This window comes from Diceros bicornis, chromosome 15 (assembly GCF_020826845.1).
Source record: "Diceros bicornis minor isolate mBicDic1 chromosome 15, mDicBic1.mat.cur, whole genome shotgun sequence".
Taxonomy (NCBI): domain Eukaryota; kingdom Metazoa; phylum Chordata; class Mammalia; order Perissodactyla; family Rhinocerotidae; genus Diceros; species Diceros bicornis.
In genome coordinates, this window is record NC_080754.1 from 13,853,930 (window position 1) to 13,871,319 (window position 17,390).

At 35.5% G+C, this 17,390-nt stretch overlaps 1 protein-coding gene across 1 annotated transcript in view; it reads left to right on the forward strand.

Annotated features, from left to right (window-relative positions):
- NECTIN3 (nectin cell adhesion molecule 3) overlaps nt 1-17,390 on the forward strand; it is a 141,241-nt gene that overhangs the window by 22,270 nt on the left and 101,581 nt on the right. The window lies entirely within an intron of this gene.

Genomic DNA, 17,390 nt, shown 5'->3' on the forward strand with positions numbered 1-17,390 from the left:
TTAACCAAGTTTGCATATGCACAGGTGACCTGTACCCCAATTTTAGAGATGTGGAAAAAATCTGCATCTTGGAGTCAGTGGAAAAAAGTAGCCTAAAAATTTCTCTTTTTGAGATTGCTTGCTATATTGAATGCTATATTGAAGAATTTAACCAGATTCAAAGAATAGTAAATATTTGCTGCTGAGATGATTTTTATGGAAATTTTGGTGGAAGAGAGTAGAGTGAGTGGTTGGATTATAGTATAAATTTTTGGGGTCTAGCTTTCACCATCTTTTGTCCAGAATGCAGAAGAAAGGACAAATAGCCAAACAGTGCTGAAAATGACTCGAGACATCTATTCTGGTAACATTCAGACCCCTTACTCTTCCCCCTTCAACAATTTTACATGTATTTGAAAAGTGAAGCTGCTCTTAGAGAAGTTCTAAGCCCTGTACTTCGAAATTCTCTTTTAGTAGTTTCTCCCCACTCCTTCCTTGAGTTACGTTATTAGAATTGGACGTGGAGAACAGTTTGAAATTGCTTTTCTAGTCTAGATTCTTCCTTTTCTAGATGAGGAATCAGACCTATCAGGGTTATAATTGTGGTTTTTTTTGGTCTTAATTTGTGAAATTCTTCTCTGGATGTGGAACAGAGAAGAAAAATACAGTGATTCTGGGACTTCTGAGTCGTCTGTAAGTCTAAACATCTTCCCTGTTTCCATTTGTATTGTCACTACTCTTGTTCTGGGCAGTTATTATCTCATGCCTAGTTTAGTGCAATAGCCTTCTATATTAGTTTCCTAGGGCCGCCATAACAAATTACCGCAAACTTAGTGGCTTAAAACAACAAATTTATTCTCTCACAGTTCTGGAGTACAGAAGTCCAAAATCTAGGTGTCTGAAGGGCCACTTTTCCTCCAGAAAGCTCTAGGGGAGCTTCTGTTCCTCGCTTCTTCCAGCTTCTGGTGGCTACAGATGTTCCTTGTCTTGTGGCTGCGTAACTCCAGTCTCTGTCTTTACATGGCCTTCTCTTCTGTCTTTCCTTGGTGTGTCACTTATAAGGACATTTGTCGTTGGATTTAGGGTCCACCTGGATGATCCAGGATATTCTCATCCTGAGCTCTTTAATTTAGTTACATCTGCAAAGACCCTTTTTTCAAATAAGGTCACATTCACAGGGTCACACCTCCTAATTGTTTTTTCTGTATCTGTGCTTTCTTTTTTTCCACTGTAATATGTGAACCTCTGCTAGATGAATTTTCCTAGCTAATTTTTTGACTTCTTATATAAGTGTTAGTGAAAAAAATGGATGTGCAAACAAACTGAATTAAGAATTTGCCTTTCTGGCTCCATCTCTGTTATTTTGTTACCAATACGTGGGTTTTTCTGACTTCTCCAAACTGCCCTTGCATTTTCTGTACTTGTAAATCTCTTTGCTTTTGTTCTTCCTACAGTGCCCTTTCTCTGCTTGGAAAAAACTCACCTTGCCTAAGATCCAGCTTAAATTCCACTATTCTTCCACAAATTTACCCAAATAAAATTAGAACCACTGGTTTAGGCTTAGCTGAAGGAAAATTTCACTTTGTAGATGGAACTTTTCTCACTTCACAATTTCTTCTGTCATTCCTTCTCCCAAGTCTATATAAGTTTGCACCCTTAACTAGCGTGGCTCTCATAAAGGTGACATATCCTAGTTTGCCTTGGAATGTCTAGGTTTACAGCTGTTATTCTGGCATAATTATCAGTAATGCTCCTCCACTTCCCTTTCACTCTAAAAACTGTTTTGACTTGGGTAACAAATTATATGGTCACTTTACCTGTAATATCCACTGCCTTGTATGTCTTATCTTCTCTTCTAGATCCTCAGCTCTTGGAAGTCTCACGCTATACTATTTTCTACCTTATAGTACCTAGTGCTTAATATTCAGTGAGTGAAACTCAGTAAATATTTGAGCACTTACTATGTGCCATACATACTGTATTTTGTCCATATTAGCTCACTTATTTTTTCAACCTAGACTTGTTTTGTAATATCTAATCCCCCAATGTTTTTCACTTACACCAGCATTGTGAAATCTTAACGCTAAATCAGTCTAGCTGTACCAATTCTTTATGCTTACCTCTCAGCTACTACTGGTGCTTGGGTGGAAAAAAATCATATAACCACACAGATTGGTGCCCCTACAGAGTCAGGCTTTAGCTTCAAATGGACTTCAAACAGTTATTCTAGCAGTTCCTCCTTTGGTGCTTAGTGCATGCTCCCATGTTTGAATTTTTTCTTTTAAATTTTACTGAAACCTTGTTAATTAGGTGATAATAGTCCCATTTTATAGGTGATAAAACAGGCTTTCAAGTACCCAGGGTCACACTGGTAATAATTCGGAGGTCTGTGTGTTCTTAAATCTAGGTTAGTCTAGCTCCAAAGTTCTTGCTTTTTTATTCTACCATGTTACGGTTCACAATTTTAAGTCTCCTTCTTATGTCTGAGAAGTATTATACTACTGAACCATAAGCTCCATGTGCTTGTTTAGCGATACCTCTTTTAAAACAGTAAGTTTGAGATTTTTGGATTATTAATGCATATTGTATAAATGTGTGTATAAAGTTTTACGTGGGTCATTATAGAAGGCTATCATTTATGAGAATAATAGATCAGTGTCTTCGAAGCACTGTCTTTACCATTTGTACTTCATCTGAGAACGTTTACATGTTCACAGGCCTTCTGTTTTTGTGTATCATTTATAATAAAGTTAAATTAAAGATCAGAAGTAAATTCATTAGTATGGTTAAAAAAACAATTCCGTTGGTTGAAAATTGTTTATTGTTGATTATAAATTTTACTGCTGGAATAACAGTAAAGCCTAAGATAATATAATTATTATAGTATTTTGGGGAGTAAATTTCATTATTATGATTAAAACTCATAGTTTATTAGTGTTTAAAAATTGCCACAATTTCACAGGTTGAAATGGAATTGAAAGAGCAAGTTGTTAGTAATTGTTATGAAAACCCATTCTCCATGCATTCCACCTCTAGTGGAAGTAGTGCTGATTTAAGAAATACAGCTCCCCTTCACTTTTTATTTTGAAAATCACTAAGCTTTTGAATGTCTCCACTAATAATCCTTCTAGGTTTTCTTTCTGTGAAATGTTTAGAATTTATTCGTAATGTGCTCAGCGTGATGGAGTTGGAAAGATTACTTTTCGGAGCCAGGAGGCTTCTTCTTGTCTCTGTTTTGCCACTAGCCATATGATAAGGGCAATTCGCTTCGCTGTCTCTGTAAAATGAGGTTAGATCAGATATCCTGTAAGTTTTCTTCCTGATATAAATTTTATGCTTCTGTTCTGAAAATATGAAGGAATTGTGCTTTTAAGCATAAAGTAAATTCGACTAAAGAGAACCGTTATGTATTGGTTAAACCAAGATATTTTTTTTATTTGAAATTAAAAGGTAGTGATTGAGAATATATGGTGGAAATGATATTTTATAAAGAGCATTTTATAAAGGTTGAAATTGCTACTTAAAGGTTAGTAAAGATGGTATGTTACAGTGGGATAAAATTTATATTTAGTGTTAACGTATAGGAAATATTGTACTAGAAGTTTGCTATCTCTTGCACCTGTTATTCCCTGTGTTGGTTACCTATAAATTATTATTATAGAAACCTAACCTTTTAAAAATTAACTCTTTGAGACTGATTTTTTTTTTTTAGCTTTGTAGAAAACTGAGACCTGTAGTTAGAAGTTAACCTTTGTTGAACTTCCATTCTAGAACTGCACTGTCTAGAACTTTCTACAGTGAAGCAAATGCTATATAGCTGTACTCTTCAGCATTATAGTCATTAGCCACATGTGGCAGTTGAGCACTTGAAATGTGACCAGTGTAACTGATAACCTGAATTTTAAATTTTATTTATTTTTAATTAATTTAAATGTAAATAGCCGCTTGTGGCTAGTGGCTGGGGACAGTGCTGTTCTAGGAATGCTAAGCACTGTGCCAGAGGATAATTAGAAGACTTTAGTTCTAGTTCTCTACTGTGTCATTTCTAATTACTGCCCTCTACTTAGTTTGGATTCAGCCTTCCCTCAAGTCTTATTTCTGTATTTTGGCCTCACACTGGATCTTTGCTTATCCTGGAATGGTCCTCCAAGCCTATGAAAATCTTAGCCTTCAAGGCACGGCGTAAATGCCGCCTCTTGTAAAGCTTTCCCTGATCCTCTGGACTATGGCAAATGGCACTGTCTCTTATTTATATGACCCAGGGTAAGTCTTTTAAAAACGCTTTTGATTCTTGATCTGTCATATGGAAAGAGAAATTACCTGTCTACCTCACAGTGTGATATTTTGAGAGGGAGTGAGGTGTGGGGATCGAATGAAATGGTGTATGTAAAAACTCTTTGACAATTTTGAAGAATATACAACTATAAGGTGATATGAGACATTTTGTAAATATGAAAACTGAGTCTCAGGGAAATTGACTTTCCCACCGTCTCACATTTTCCATCTCACTCTAGTTAGTACTTCAATTCCAGTGATTCTTTAGTTACGTTAGTTTCTATAATCCTTTGATCCTACTTCCTTTTCTTCCCTTCTTGACCAGCTTAAAGTCTATAGTCTGTTATTGAAATCACTTCTTTGCCTGGACCATCAACTCCTTGCTTGTCTTTCTTTTAATTGTGCTAGCCTGGTGAAACTGTCAACTTAGGTTAAGGCTTACTCTCTGCCTTCTCCATACCTCCACGGAGGCAACTGAGTGCTGAGTGATGTCACTGTAATTCAAGGTTAGTAACTGCAATGGGCTCTTGGCACTACCTTGAAATCCTACATTTTCCTAGTCAGTGGTTCTCAAACTCTTTGGTATCAAACCTTTTTATACTTTTAAAAATTATTGAGGACTACAGCAAGCTTTTGTTAATGTGAGTGTTATCTATCAGTATTGGTTAAAAATTAAAACTGGGAAATTTAAAAAGTGCTTTAATTCCTTCAGAAATAATAATAAACGCATTACATATTAACTGATATGTTTATGAAAAATAAGTATTTTCTGTGAAAAATTAGTGATAAGAGTTGCATTGTTTTTTAATTTGCAGATGTCTTTAGTGTCTGTCTTAATAGACAAAAACTGGATTTTCATGTCTGCTTCTGCATTCAGCCTGCTGAATATCATATGTTATGTAGCCTCTGGAAGATCCACTGTATACTCACGACAGAATGAGAATGAAAAAGACAAATAACGTCATAGTATGACTGTGAAAATAGTTTTGACTTTATTAACCACCTGAAAAGGTCTTGGGGACTCTCAAGGGTCATGCTTTGAGTATTACTGCTTCAGTTCATCTATTCTTTCCTCACAACTATTTCACACCTTATTTCTTTTTAAGCCTCTAGAACCTCGTCTCCTCTTATTCTCACATGAAATCCTTGCTTCCTGTATTAAAGAGCAAATAGCAGTAGTCAGAAAAGAACTTTCACTTCTATATCTACCAACCTACCTATCTGTACTGGTAGACTCTGCCTGGTACAACTGATGCACAGTGAATGGCCAATGATATCCTTTCCAGTCCTGTCCCATACTGTCTCTTCTCCTCAAAGATAGCACTTCAACAATTGTCCCTTCCTTCTCTTGTCTTGTAAATTTTCCTTTTCAGTCAGCATAAAAATATGCTGTAATATCTCGCATTAAAAAAATACTCTCCCTGACCCATCATCTCTTTTGAGCTATTGTCGATCTCTTTGCCTGCCTTTATAGTAAAAATCCCCACAAAAGTTATACCTATATACTAAATGTTCTCCAATCCCTCTCCTACCTCATTTTTTTATAAAACAGCTTTATTGGGTATAAGTGACATATAATAAGCTGCGCATATTTAAGGTGTACCATTTGATAAGTTTTAACAAAGGTATGCCCCTGTTAAATCATCACTACAATGAAGATAGTGAATGTTATCCATCACCCCTGAAAGTTTCCTTATGTCCTCTGCAAATCATCTATCTCGTTCCTTCCTACCCTTTTTCCCCCAAGCAAGCACTGATCTGCTTTCTGTCACTATAAAGTAATTTTTATTTTCTAGAGTTTTATATAAATGGAATCATACTCTATGTACTTTTTTTCTGTCTTTTATCTTTATTTTGAAATTCATCCATTTTGTTACATGTATATTTCCTTTTATTTCTGAGTAGTATTTGGTTGTATGAGTATTCCTTTTTAAATTTTTTAATAGACTTTATTTTTTGGAGCAGTTTTAGTTCACAGCAAAATTGAATGGAAAGTACAGAGAGTTCCCGTATACCCCCTGGTTCCCCTTCCCCACAGTGCACCCACACACACAAACATCCTCCAGCAGAGTGGTCCATTTGTTACTATCTGTGAACCCAGCTTAACACATCATAATCATCCAAAGGCCATAGTTTACATTAGGGTTCACTCTTGGTGTTGTACATTCTGTGGGTTTTGACAAATGTATAATGACTTACATCTACCATTATAGTATCATACAGAGTAGTTTCACTGCCCTAAAAATCCTCTGTGTTCCACCTATTCCGTTCTCCTTCCCCTCTGACCCATGGCAACCACTGATCTTCCTACTGTCTCCGTAGTTTTGCCTTTTCCACAGTATCATGTAGTTGGAATCATTCAGTAAATAGCCTTTACAGATTGGCTTTTTTTACTTAACCATATGCATTTAAGGTTCCTCCATGTCTTTTCATGGCTTGATAGTTCATTTATTTTTAGCACTGCATAATATTCCATTGTCTGGATGTACCACAATTTATTTATCCATTTGCCTACTGAAGGACACCTTGGTTGCTTCCAAGTTTTGGGACTTATGAATAAAGCTGCTGTAAACGTCCATGTGCAGGTTTCTGTGTGGACATAAGTTTTCTACTCATTTGGGTAAATACAAGGAGCACAATTGCTGGATCATATGGTAAGAGTACATTTGGTTTTGTAAGAAACTGCCAAGCTGTCTTCCCAAGTGACTGCACCTGTTTTCATTCCCACAGCAATGAATGGGAGTTCCTGTTGCTCCACCTCTTTGTCAGCATTTGGTGTTGGTCAGTGTTTGGTTTTTGGCTGTTGTAATAGGTGTGTAATGTATCTCATTGTTGTTTTAATTATCACTTTCTTAATGATATAATGTTAAGCATATTTTCATATGCTTATTTGCCATCCATACATCTTCTTTGGTGAGGTGCCTGTTAAGGTCTTTGACCCATTTTTTAATCAAGTTGTTTGTTTTCTTATTGTTTAGTTTTAAAAGTTCTTTACATATTTTGGGCAATGGTCTTTTGCAAATTCTCCCAGTCTGTGAGTTGTCTTCTCATTCCCTTGATGGTGTCTTTTGCAGAGCAGAAATTTTAATTTTGGTGATGTCCAGCTTATCCATTATTTCTTTCATGGATCCTGTCTTCGGTGTTGTATCTAAAAAGTCATTGCCATACCCAAGGTCATCTAGATTTTTTTCCAATGTTATCTTCTAGGAGTTTTATAGTTTTGTGTGTTACATTTTGGTCTGTGATCCATTTTGAGTTAATTTTTGTGAAGAGTATAAAGTCTGTGTCTAGATTCATAGTTTTACATGTTGATGTCCAGTTGTTCCAGCACCATTTGTTGAAAAGACTCTCTTTGCTCCATTATATTGCCTTTACTCTTTTGTCGAAGATCAGTTGACTGTAATTATATGAATCTATTTCTGGGCTCTCTGTTCTGTTCCGTTGATTTATTTGTCTATTCCTTTGCCAGTGCCACACTGACTTGATAACTGTAGCTTTATAGTAAGTCTTGAAGTCTTGTAGTGTTAGTCCTCTGACTTTGTTCTCCTTCAATATTGTGTTGGCTGTTCTGCATCTTTTATTTCTCCATATACATTTTAGAATTTGGTTGTTGATATTCACAAAGTAACTTGCTAGGATTTTGACTGGTATTGTGTTGAATCTATAGATCGAGTTGGGAAGAACTGATGTGTTGACACTATTGAGTCGTCTTATCCTGGAACATGAAATAGCTCTACATTTATTTAGTTCTTTGATTTCTTTGATCAGTTTTGTAGTTTTACTCATATAAATCTTGTACATATTTTGTTAGATTTATACCTAAATATTTCATTTTTTGGATGCTAATTTAAATGATAATCGTGTTTTTAATTTCAAATTCTAGTTGTCCTTTGCCAGTATATAGGAAAATGTTTGTACCCGGCAACTTTGCCGTAATCACTTATTAGTTTGAGGAATTTTTTGTCAATTTTCTCTGAGTTTCTACATAGACAATCATGTCATCTGTGAACAAAGTTTTATTTCTCCCTTTCCAATCAATATACCTTTTATTTCCTTTTCTTGTCTTATTGCATTAGCTAGAATGTCTATGATGTTGAAAAGGTACCACAGAGGAGACATCCTTGCCTTGTTCCTGATCTTACTGGGAAAGCTGCTAGTTTCTCACCATTAATTATGATGTTAGCTGTAGGTTTTTTTTTAATAGAAATTCTATATCAAGTTGAAGAAGAGCCCCTCTATTACTAGTTGGGTATTCTTTTTTACTGCTGAATAGTATTTCGTTGTATGAGTATACCAAAATTTGTTTATTCATTCATCTGTAATGGACATTTGGGTTGGTTCCAGTTTTTGGCTGTTACAAGTAAAGCTGCTATGAACATTTGTGAACAAGTCTTTATATAGACACTTGCTTTCTTTTGTAATGAGTAAGGACCCAGGAGTGAAATGAGTGGTTGATATGGTGCTTGTATGGTTAACTTTAAGAAATTGTCCAAGTGTCTTCCAATTTGGTTGTACTGTTTTATGGTTCAGCCAGCAATGTAGGAGAATTTTTGTTCCCACATTCTCTCCAACAATTGGTATTGTCAGTCTTTTTAATTTTATCCACTCTAATGAATATGTAGTGGTATCTTTGTTGAACATCTTTTCATATACTATTTGGTGATGTGTCTGTTCAGATCCTTTGCCCATTTTTTTATTGGCTGTTTTTTTTCTTTGTATGGAGTTTTGAGAGTTCTTTATGTATTTTGGATTCAAGTTCTTTATCAGATATGTTTTGCAAAGATTGCTTCCTGTTAAGCGGCTTCTCTTAAGTGTCTTTTGAAGATCATAAAGTTTTAATTTTGATGAAATCCACTGATTGTGCTTTTGGTTACATGTCTAAGAAATATTTGCCAACCCAAGGTCACAGACATTTACGTTTGCTTATCCATATGAATTTTAGAAACAGCTTGTCACTTTTTATGAAAAGTGATTGGGATTGTGTTGAACCTATAGATCAATTTAGAGAATATTAATGTTTTAAGAATATTGAGTCTTGTAACCTGTGAACAAAGTATATCTGTCCATTTATTTAGGTCTTTAATTTCTCTCAACAAGTTTTGTAGTTTTAACTGTACAGGTTTTTCATAGCTTTTATCAGATTTATCCCTATTTCATCTTTTTAAAATTTTGATGCTATTCTAAACAGCAGTGTTTTAAAATTTTTTCCCCAATTTGTCACTGCTAATACATAGAAATACAATTGATTTTTGTATATTGGTCTTAGGTCCTATGTAAGGACTACTAGTGTTCTTGCTGAATACCTTGGGTAGCTTTTTTGTAGATTCCATCAGGTTTTCTACACAAGTGATTGTGTTTTCTGTGAATAAAGACAATTTTATTCTTTTCTAATTGGATGCCTTTCATTTCTTTTTCTTGCCTGATTGTACTGGCTAGAACCAATGTTGGATAGAACTCAGGGAGACTGGCTGGCTCTTTAGGTTCTCTCTCCCTGTGTTAAGCCTTGGAATTCACTCCAGGTGGTAAGCTGAGGCCATTTATCAGGCTCACCTTGTGTGTTTACTGTCTCTCAGGGATCAGTATCTTTTCTTGCCTGTTGATCATTGTCTTGAAATGGTTGTTTTCAAGCAGGAGAGTAAATCCTGTTACTCCTCCTTGGCTAGAAGCTAGTCTCTATACTATTATAAATTCATTCCAATCAGGCTTTTATCCTCACCAATCACTGTGACAGTTGTTAAATTCATTGATTATGTATCAGTCCTTCTCTTTTTTGGCTTATTAGCAGCATTTGGAGTAATTGATCACTCTCTTTTTAGGTGCTTGCTTCACTTAATGTGCAGGATACTTCTTGGTACTCTTCCTTCTTCCCTGGCAACTCTTTTGCTATCTTCTTTTTTGAATTCTACTCAACTTCCAAACCTTTAAATGTTTGAATGTGCACCATGGGTGCTTGCTCTTTATGCTATTAATACCTTATAGATGGTTTCCTTCAGTCTCATGACCTTATATACCTATTATATGTTGATTACTCTAAATTTGTATGTCCAGTCCACCTCTGTCTCCAGAAGAGCATACTTTTATATATCTCGCTTCTTATTCAACATATCCGTTTGGTTGTGAAATAGGCATCACAAACTTAACAAGTCTAAAACTCCAAAACTGCACTCCTAACTGCTCTCTACCTCTAATCCTTACAGATCCTCTGCTTGCTAGTTCTCATTTTGATAAATGGCAACTCCATCCTTCTATTTGCTCAGACCAAAAACTTGGGAGTAATTTTGACTTCTCTGTTTCTCTCAGACCCAATTTTTTGTTCCATCAACAAATCCTGTTTGCTCTGCTTTCAAAATATAGTATATCCAGAAGCTGACTAATGCTTGACACTACCACTTTGATTACACTGGTCCAAACCACATGGTCTCTAACCTACGTTAACAAAATAGGTTCTTAACTGGTATCCTTGTTTTAGTCCTTGCCTCCCTGTCATTTGTTCCCAACAGAGCAGAGTGATGCTTTTAAAAGCTAGGTTAGAATATGTCACATTTCTGCTAAAAATTTTCTAGTGGCTTCCCATCTTATTCAGAATTAAAGCAAAATCTTACAATGACCTGTATAGGTCTAGTCCCCTCTTAACTCTGTGGCATCATCTCCTATCATTCTTCCTCCTATTTCACTCTAGGGACACTGAAAGGTTCTTTCTTCTCACTTTCTCACTTTTTCAAGTCTCTGCTTTAATGTCTTCTTAAAAAGGTCTTCTTTTATCATTCCATCAAAAGTTATGGTGCTACCATAAAGCAATTACTGTTCCTCTTACCTTCCTTTACTTTCCTCCATAGTTCTTACTTCTGATATCTTTTTATTTTCTTGTTAGTTCTCTTTCTCTGATTAAAATGTAAAGGACATAAAGGCAGGGACATCTGTTCAGTACTATTCCCAGGATCTAGAACAGTGCCTCGCACAAAGCACATACCTGATACATACTGATAAATGAATGCCCTGGATTCTCTCCACCATTTTTGGTGTGTGATCCAGGTTTCTCCTTAGAATATAGGATGTCCTGTGATCCCAGAGTTATCTTTTCTTGTTATGACATGACAGGAAGTTGGAGATTCTTTCATAGAACTCTAATAGAATTTGAGTTTGCAGTTTATAAATAGTTTCACATTTTACTATTTAATTCACTTGGCTCTACTCTTCTTTGCTTATTTGTTTTGTGTTGTTAGGGGATTTTGTTGAAAAGACTTTTTTGTTAACATTTTCAAAGTTGACATGACTTAAACATTTATCAGTTTAAAACAGTTCACATTAATTATTGAATGTGCCGGTGATAAATTTGATTCATTTAAAATGTGTTTATGCTGAAGTTGTTGAGGATACCTGGATGCTGTGATTTTGCTAGTTTCTTGAAAATGTATACTAGCTTCAATTGTTGCTTAAAAAAACTGTTCTAAATTCAGAGGAGTCTGAAAGAATCCACACCTCAGAGATCTTTGGAGACTTGTAGTTGGACATAGAGTACAATAAATGTTTCATTTGTAGAATATTTGCCTATACCTATTTTGTAGATCCTAACAAATATTTGAAAGATTCTTGGACCTAAAATGTCCAAGATGCCTGCCATTTCCTGTAGGTTGAGAAGTAAAATGTGGTAAAAGATAGTATCAAAGTGTCAGAAAGGATAGTATTAAAGACAGATTTGTGATGACTTCTACTACTTCTTGGTTTATTGCTGGGAGAGAGAGATAAGAAAGTGAACTGTTGCCACTTGATTCATACTTGCATTTCAAACACTTTAATCTGATCTCTAATATGAATCTCAAGTGTTTTTGTTTTTGTTTTTAAATAACTCATAGACGTCATAGTACATGAGTCATTATATTTTCTTTTTCTGTCACAAGCTTCTTGTTGAATATATATATTTCCAAATGATTTGTGTCCTCTGGACACTCTGCATCCTGACTGAATGACTGTTCAAATACACATGAAAACTCCAAAGAGTTGTATTTTCATAGTTGTAGTGTTCTCGTGGGAGCTACAGGTAGGGGAAAACTACTCCTTTCTCTCTTTCTCTTTCTCTCTGAAAGGATAATAAATTCAATGTAATTAATTAGCTAATGATGCAAAACTTAACTTATGAATCAAATAGACGCAGAGAGGAGAAACAGAGCATCATATCTTATCATGTTTTTCCTTGGTCCCTGGTGTGTTCAGTAGCCAGGAACACCTTATGACAAGGTTAGGGTTTTGCCAGGTATGAAGGTTTAAGTCTTTGCTCTTCCTTAGCCTCTTTATATTCTAGGCTTCTGTCACCATTAGTGAAGAACTTACTTCACATATTTAGGTCTTTAGTAATCAATATTTATGTTTCTCCAAGACACACTTCTGCTCTCCAGTCATACACAGCTTCACTTGGGAAAGTGGCAGGAGGGAGTAGGCTTAATGTTTGGGAGACCTTGAGTAGTGAGGCATTCTAATATTCTTTGGTCAAAGAACCACAGTGGAAAATCTGTTTCTCCACGGTTTTAAGATCCCATGGGGAAAATCATTTTCGGAAGTGTTTTTAACTTTTGGGTTTGGTTTAGGATTCGAAGTGTGTTAGACAACTTTGCAAGCAACAGAAACTAACTCTGGCGTAAGTAAAACACAAGAAAGGAGATATATCATTAGAAGCTCATAGAATCTAAGGGAAAGCCAGATTATCAATACTTGAAGGGTAATATAAAGCCTTGCTCAAAGGTTTAAGGATTGAAACAAAAAAATTACACCAAAATTTACTTTTGCAACAGGCAAAAACTACTCAGAATATTTTTGTAGAAAAATTAGAAAGTAAAAAATCACTCATTACCTCCTAGAAATTAAAACAAAGAATGAAGAAGAAAAACCTGATAGTTACCTTAATATTTATTTACTGGTAAAGTAGAACACTTATTAAAAATATCCATTTATAGGTTTTTTAGTCTAGTCAAGCTCTTTGTTTATTAGGGGGTTAGTTTTTCTGGTCAAATCTATCAACCTTTTTCTTGGTGGTTTTTCTATCTTTGCTGTTATGCTGAGAGTGGCTTTCACCATTTAAATGTTGTAGAATATTTTTTGTGTGTTTTTGATTCAGTGGATCTGTTTTTTCTTTTTTCTATCTCCAAATATTCCCTTTAGTAATGGTGGCCCAGTGGGCGATGGTTCTTATAGGTTGTGAGAAGATATAATTAGCTGTGTCCCTCCCGGGTTATTCTGATGCATAGTGTCTTAGTTCAGATTGCTACAACAAAACACTATAGACTGACTTAAACGACAGAAATTTATTTCTCACAGTCCTGGAGGCAGAGTCGGTTTCTGGTGAGGACCCTCTTCCTAATTTGTAGACAGCCACCTTCTCGCTTTGTCCTCACATGGTGGAGAGAGAGAGAGTTCTAGTCTCTCTTCCTTTTCTTTTTCTTTCTTTCTTTTTTTTTTTTTGTGAGGAAGATTAGCCCTGAGAGCTAACATCCGATGCCAATCCTCCTCTTTTTGCGAAGGAAGATTGGCCCTGGGCTAACATCCGTGCGCATCTTCCTCTACTTTATATGGGATGCCACCACAGCATGGCTTGACAAACGGCGTGTCGGTCTGCACCCGAGATCCAAACATGCGAACCCTGCGCCACCGAAGCGGAGCACGCGCACTTAACTGCTACGCCATTGGGCTGGCCCCTCTCTTCCTTTGCTTATAAGGACATTAATGCCAGCTTGGGGGCCCCACCCTCATGAGCTCATATAAACCTAATTACCACACAAAGGCTTCTCCTCCAGATACCATCACTTTAGAGGGTAGGGCTTCAACATAAATTTTGGAGGGACACAGACATTCAGTTCATAACACTTTCCTCATCCTATCTCTTCTCCACTTCTACCTGAAGAGGAGAATTCTGTTTATTTTTATTTTTAATTTGCTTTTATTACTAATATCACTTATTGTAAATTATTCTGATGGCAAAGAAGAGCACAAAGTAAAAACTAAAAGTTCTTTCTTTAATCCTTAATAATCCCACACCATAGGAGTAACTAATATTGTCTGCCAGAATATACAAAAAGTTATTGTCAGTATATATGCAGGTGTATGTGACTAATTTTTTTTTTTTTTTTTTTTGGTGAGGAAGATCAACCCTGAGCTAACATCCATGCCAATCCTCCTCCTCCTTTTTTTTTGTTTTGCTGAGGAAGACTGGCCCTGAGCTAACATCTATTGCCAATCCTCCTCCTTTTTTTTCCCTTTTTCTCCCCAAAGCCCCAGTAGATAGTTGTATGTCATAGTTGCACATCCTTCTAGTTGCTGTATATGGGATGCCACCTCAGCATGGCTGGATAAGTGGTGCGTTGGTGTGCGCCCGGGATCCGAACCTGGGCTGCCAGTAGCGGAGTGTGCACACCTAAGCACTAAGCCACAGGGCCAGCCCCCATGTGACTAATTTTTTACATTTATATCTTTAGTCAGTCCATCTGGATTTGTGTGTGTGCGTTTAGTATAAAGTGGAGATCCATCTATTTCCAAATATTTAGCTCTTTGTCTTTTCAACATGTCTTGACTAATTCATTATTTCCCTGCTCAGACAAAATATTAACTTTTTTAATAATTTTTTTCCCACTCATACAAAATATTAACTTTATTCTATACCATATGCCAGCATATGTGTTGATGTGTTTGTATACTTTCAATTGTTTTAAGATACTGATAGTAAGCTTTTTATTATTTTTACTTCAGTATTTCCACTCCCTCCTACTAGGCCATCGGTTTTGAAATATTTCTTAGCTATTGTTCCTAGTCTAGTTTCAAAAATTTTTTCAGGGTTTTCACTGCAGTTGCATTGAATTTGTGTGTTAAATATGGGGAGATTTGATGTCTGTATAGTATTAAGTTTTCCTGGCCAGGAACATGACATATCTTCCATTTATTCGAGTCAACTGCTTAGGTTTATAGGTTCTTTACAACTTTATTCATGGATGTTTTAAATATTAATATTTTGCAAATATTAATTGTGTTTTTCTGCAATAAATCTGTAAAAGTTATCACCTATTTATAACATGCTAATTATATATTTTCTATACATTTTGCATGTTTTGTAGGCAACCCTGTTATTTGTTCTAATAGCCCTTCTTAGGTTTTTCAGGTATTAGGTTTTTCAAATAATAAGTCTGTCTATTCCTTTCTAATACTTATCCTTCCCTGTTTCTCTTTCTTATCTCATTGCACTGGAATGTCCAGTCTCAGTTGAACAATGATAATGATAGTGCACCATCTTGTCTTGATCTTTCTTTAATAGCCATGCCCCCTTTTTCTGTTTTAGTATTGTGATCACCATTGATTTGAGAAGAATTACTTTATTATTAAGAATCCTTTTCTCAGTTGTTAGGTTTTTTTAAAAATCAGATAGTGAATGTTAAACTTTATTAAATGCCTTTTCAGTGTCTAATGAGAAAGTCTTGTGAGCTTACAGTGTGATGAATAGTCTAAAAATATTCTTAAATTCTTGGAATATCCTACTTAGTCACTGTGTCTTTTTCTTTAAATACAGAGCTGGGTATTATTTCATAATATTATATGAAATTTTTAATTAATATTCATAAACTGCTCTTTCATTTGTTTGTATATTTTCTGTTTTAGTATCAGGCTTATGCTAACTTGCTAAAATACATCAGAATACTTATATATTTTATATATCTTGCATTAATTATAAAAGCTTAGTAATTATCTATACTTGAAAGCATGATAGAGCATGGTGGTACATTTTTTGGGCTTGATACTTTTTGAGGGCAATGCTTAAAAAAACCTTTTTCTTCCATAGCTGTTAAATATAGTTAGTGTGAAGTGTTAGTCCTTTTTTGTAACGTCCTCAGTCATCTCTTGGATGGTAAAATTTTCCCTCTTATTTGTTTATTTAATTTATGGGTTCCCCTCCCCCCAAAAACGTTCATGGAATAATACTGTGTAGTTTTTGTTATTGTTTAAAACTGTTTGAACACGTTTAAACACATTTTTCTTGATTATCTTTTAAGTGATACCCTTCTGCATTTTGTATGTATTTAAAAATATTAATTAGACATAACTAAATTTTAAAGGTATTGTTTATACAATTTCCATTTTTGAGTGTTTATATTGGTTTACTTTTTTTTTTTTTTTGTGAGGAAGATCAGCCCTGAGCTAACATCCATGCCAATCCTCCTCTTTTTGCTGAGGAAGACTGGCCCAGAGCTAACATCTATTGCCAATCCTCCTCCTTTTTTTTTTTTTTTTCCCCTTTTCTCCCCAAAGCCCCAGTAGATAGTTGTATGTCATAGTTGCACATCCTTCTACTTGCTGTATGTGGGATGCCACCTCAACATGGCCGGACAAGCGGTGCATCGATGCATGCCCGGAATGTGAACCCCGGGCCGCCAGCAACGGAGCATGCGCACTTAACCGCTAAGTCATGGGGCCGGCCCCAATATTGATTTATTTCTTAATTTGAGTATTTATTTTGTCAGGACACGTATGTGAGTCATAAACCCACCAAGGATTTGTTATATATGTTCTAATATACTTGTCAATGAGCAGCATCTTGCTTTACTTTAGTATTCATGACTATTAGACTTATTTCCCTTAAAATGATTTCAATTTGGTCCATTGCTTTTATGAAGGAAACCAGTATTATAAGGGAGAAGTTGATGTCATTTCATTTTAAGTTTTCTCATGGAACTTTTTGTCTTCATCCATGAAATGGAAAAAATTGATTTTACATTTATGTAAGTGTTTTTTTAATTAATTTTTTTGGCAGTTGGTCTGTCTTAAATGAGGTTTTTTATAAAGATTTTTGATAGAGGATTCCTCTAAAAGAAAATACTTTGGACAGATCCTACATGTATTAGTTATCTGTTGCTGAGTAACAAATTACTGTAAAACTTAGTAGCTGTAAAACTACTATTTATTATTTCTTAGTTTCTTTGGGTCAGGAATCCAGGCATGGCTTATTGGGTCTTTTGCTTGAGTCTCTCACAAGACTGTAGTCAAGGTGTCAGTAGGGCTGGGATCTCATCTGAAGACTTGACTGGGGAAGGATCTGCTTCCAAGCTTACTCTTGGACCAATCTAGTGCTTTTTCCACTGCAACACGTATCAGCGGGTAGTTGA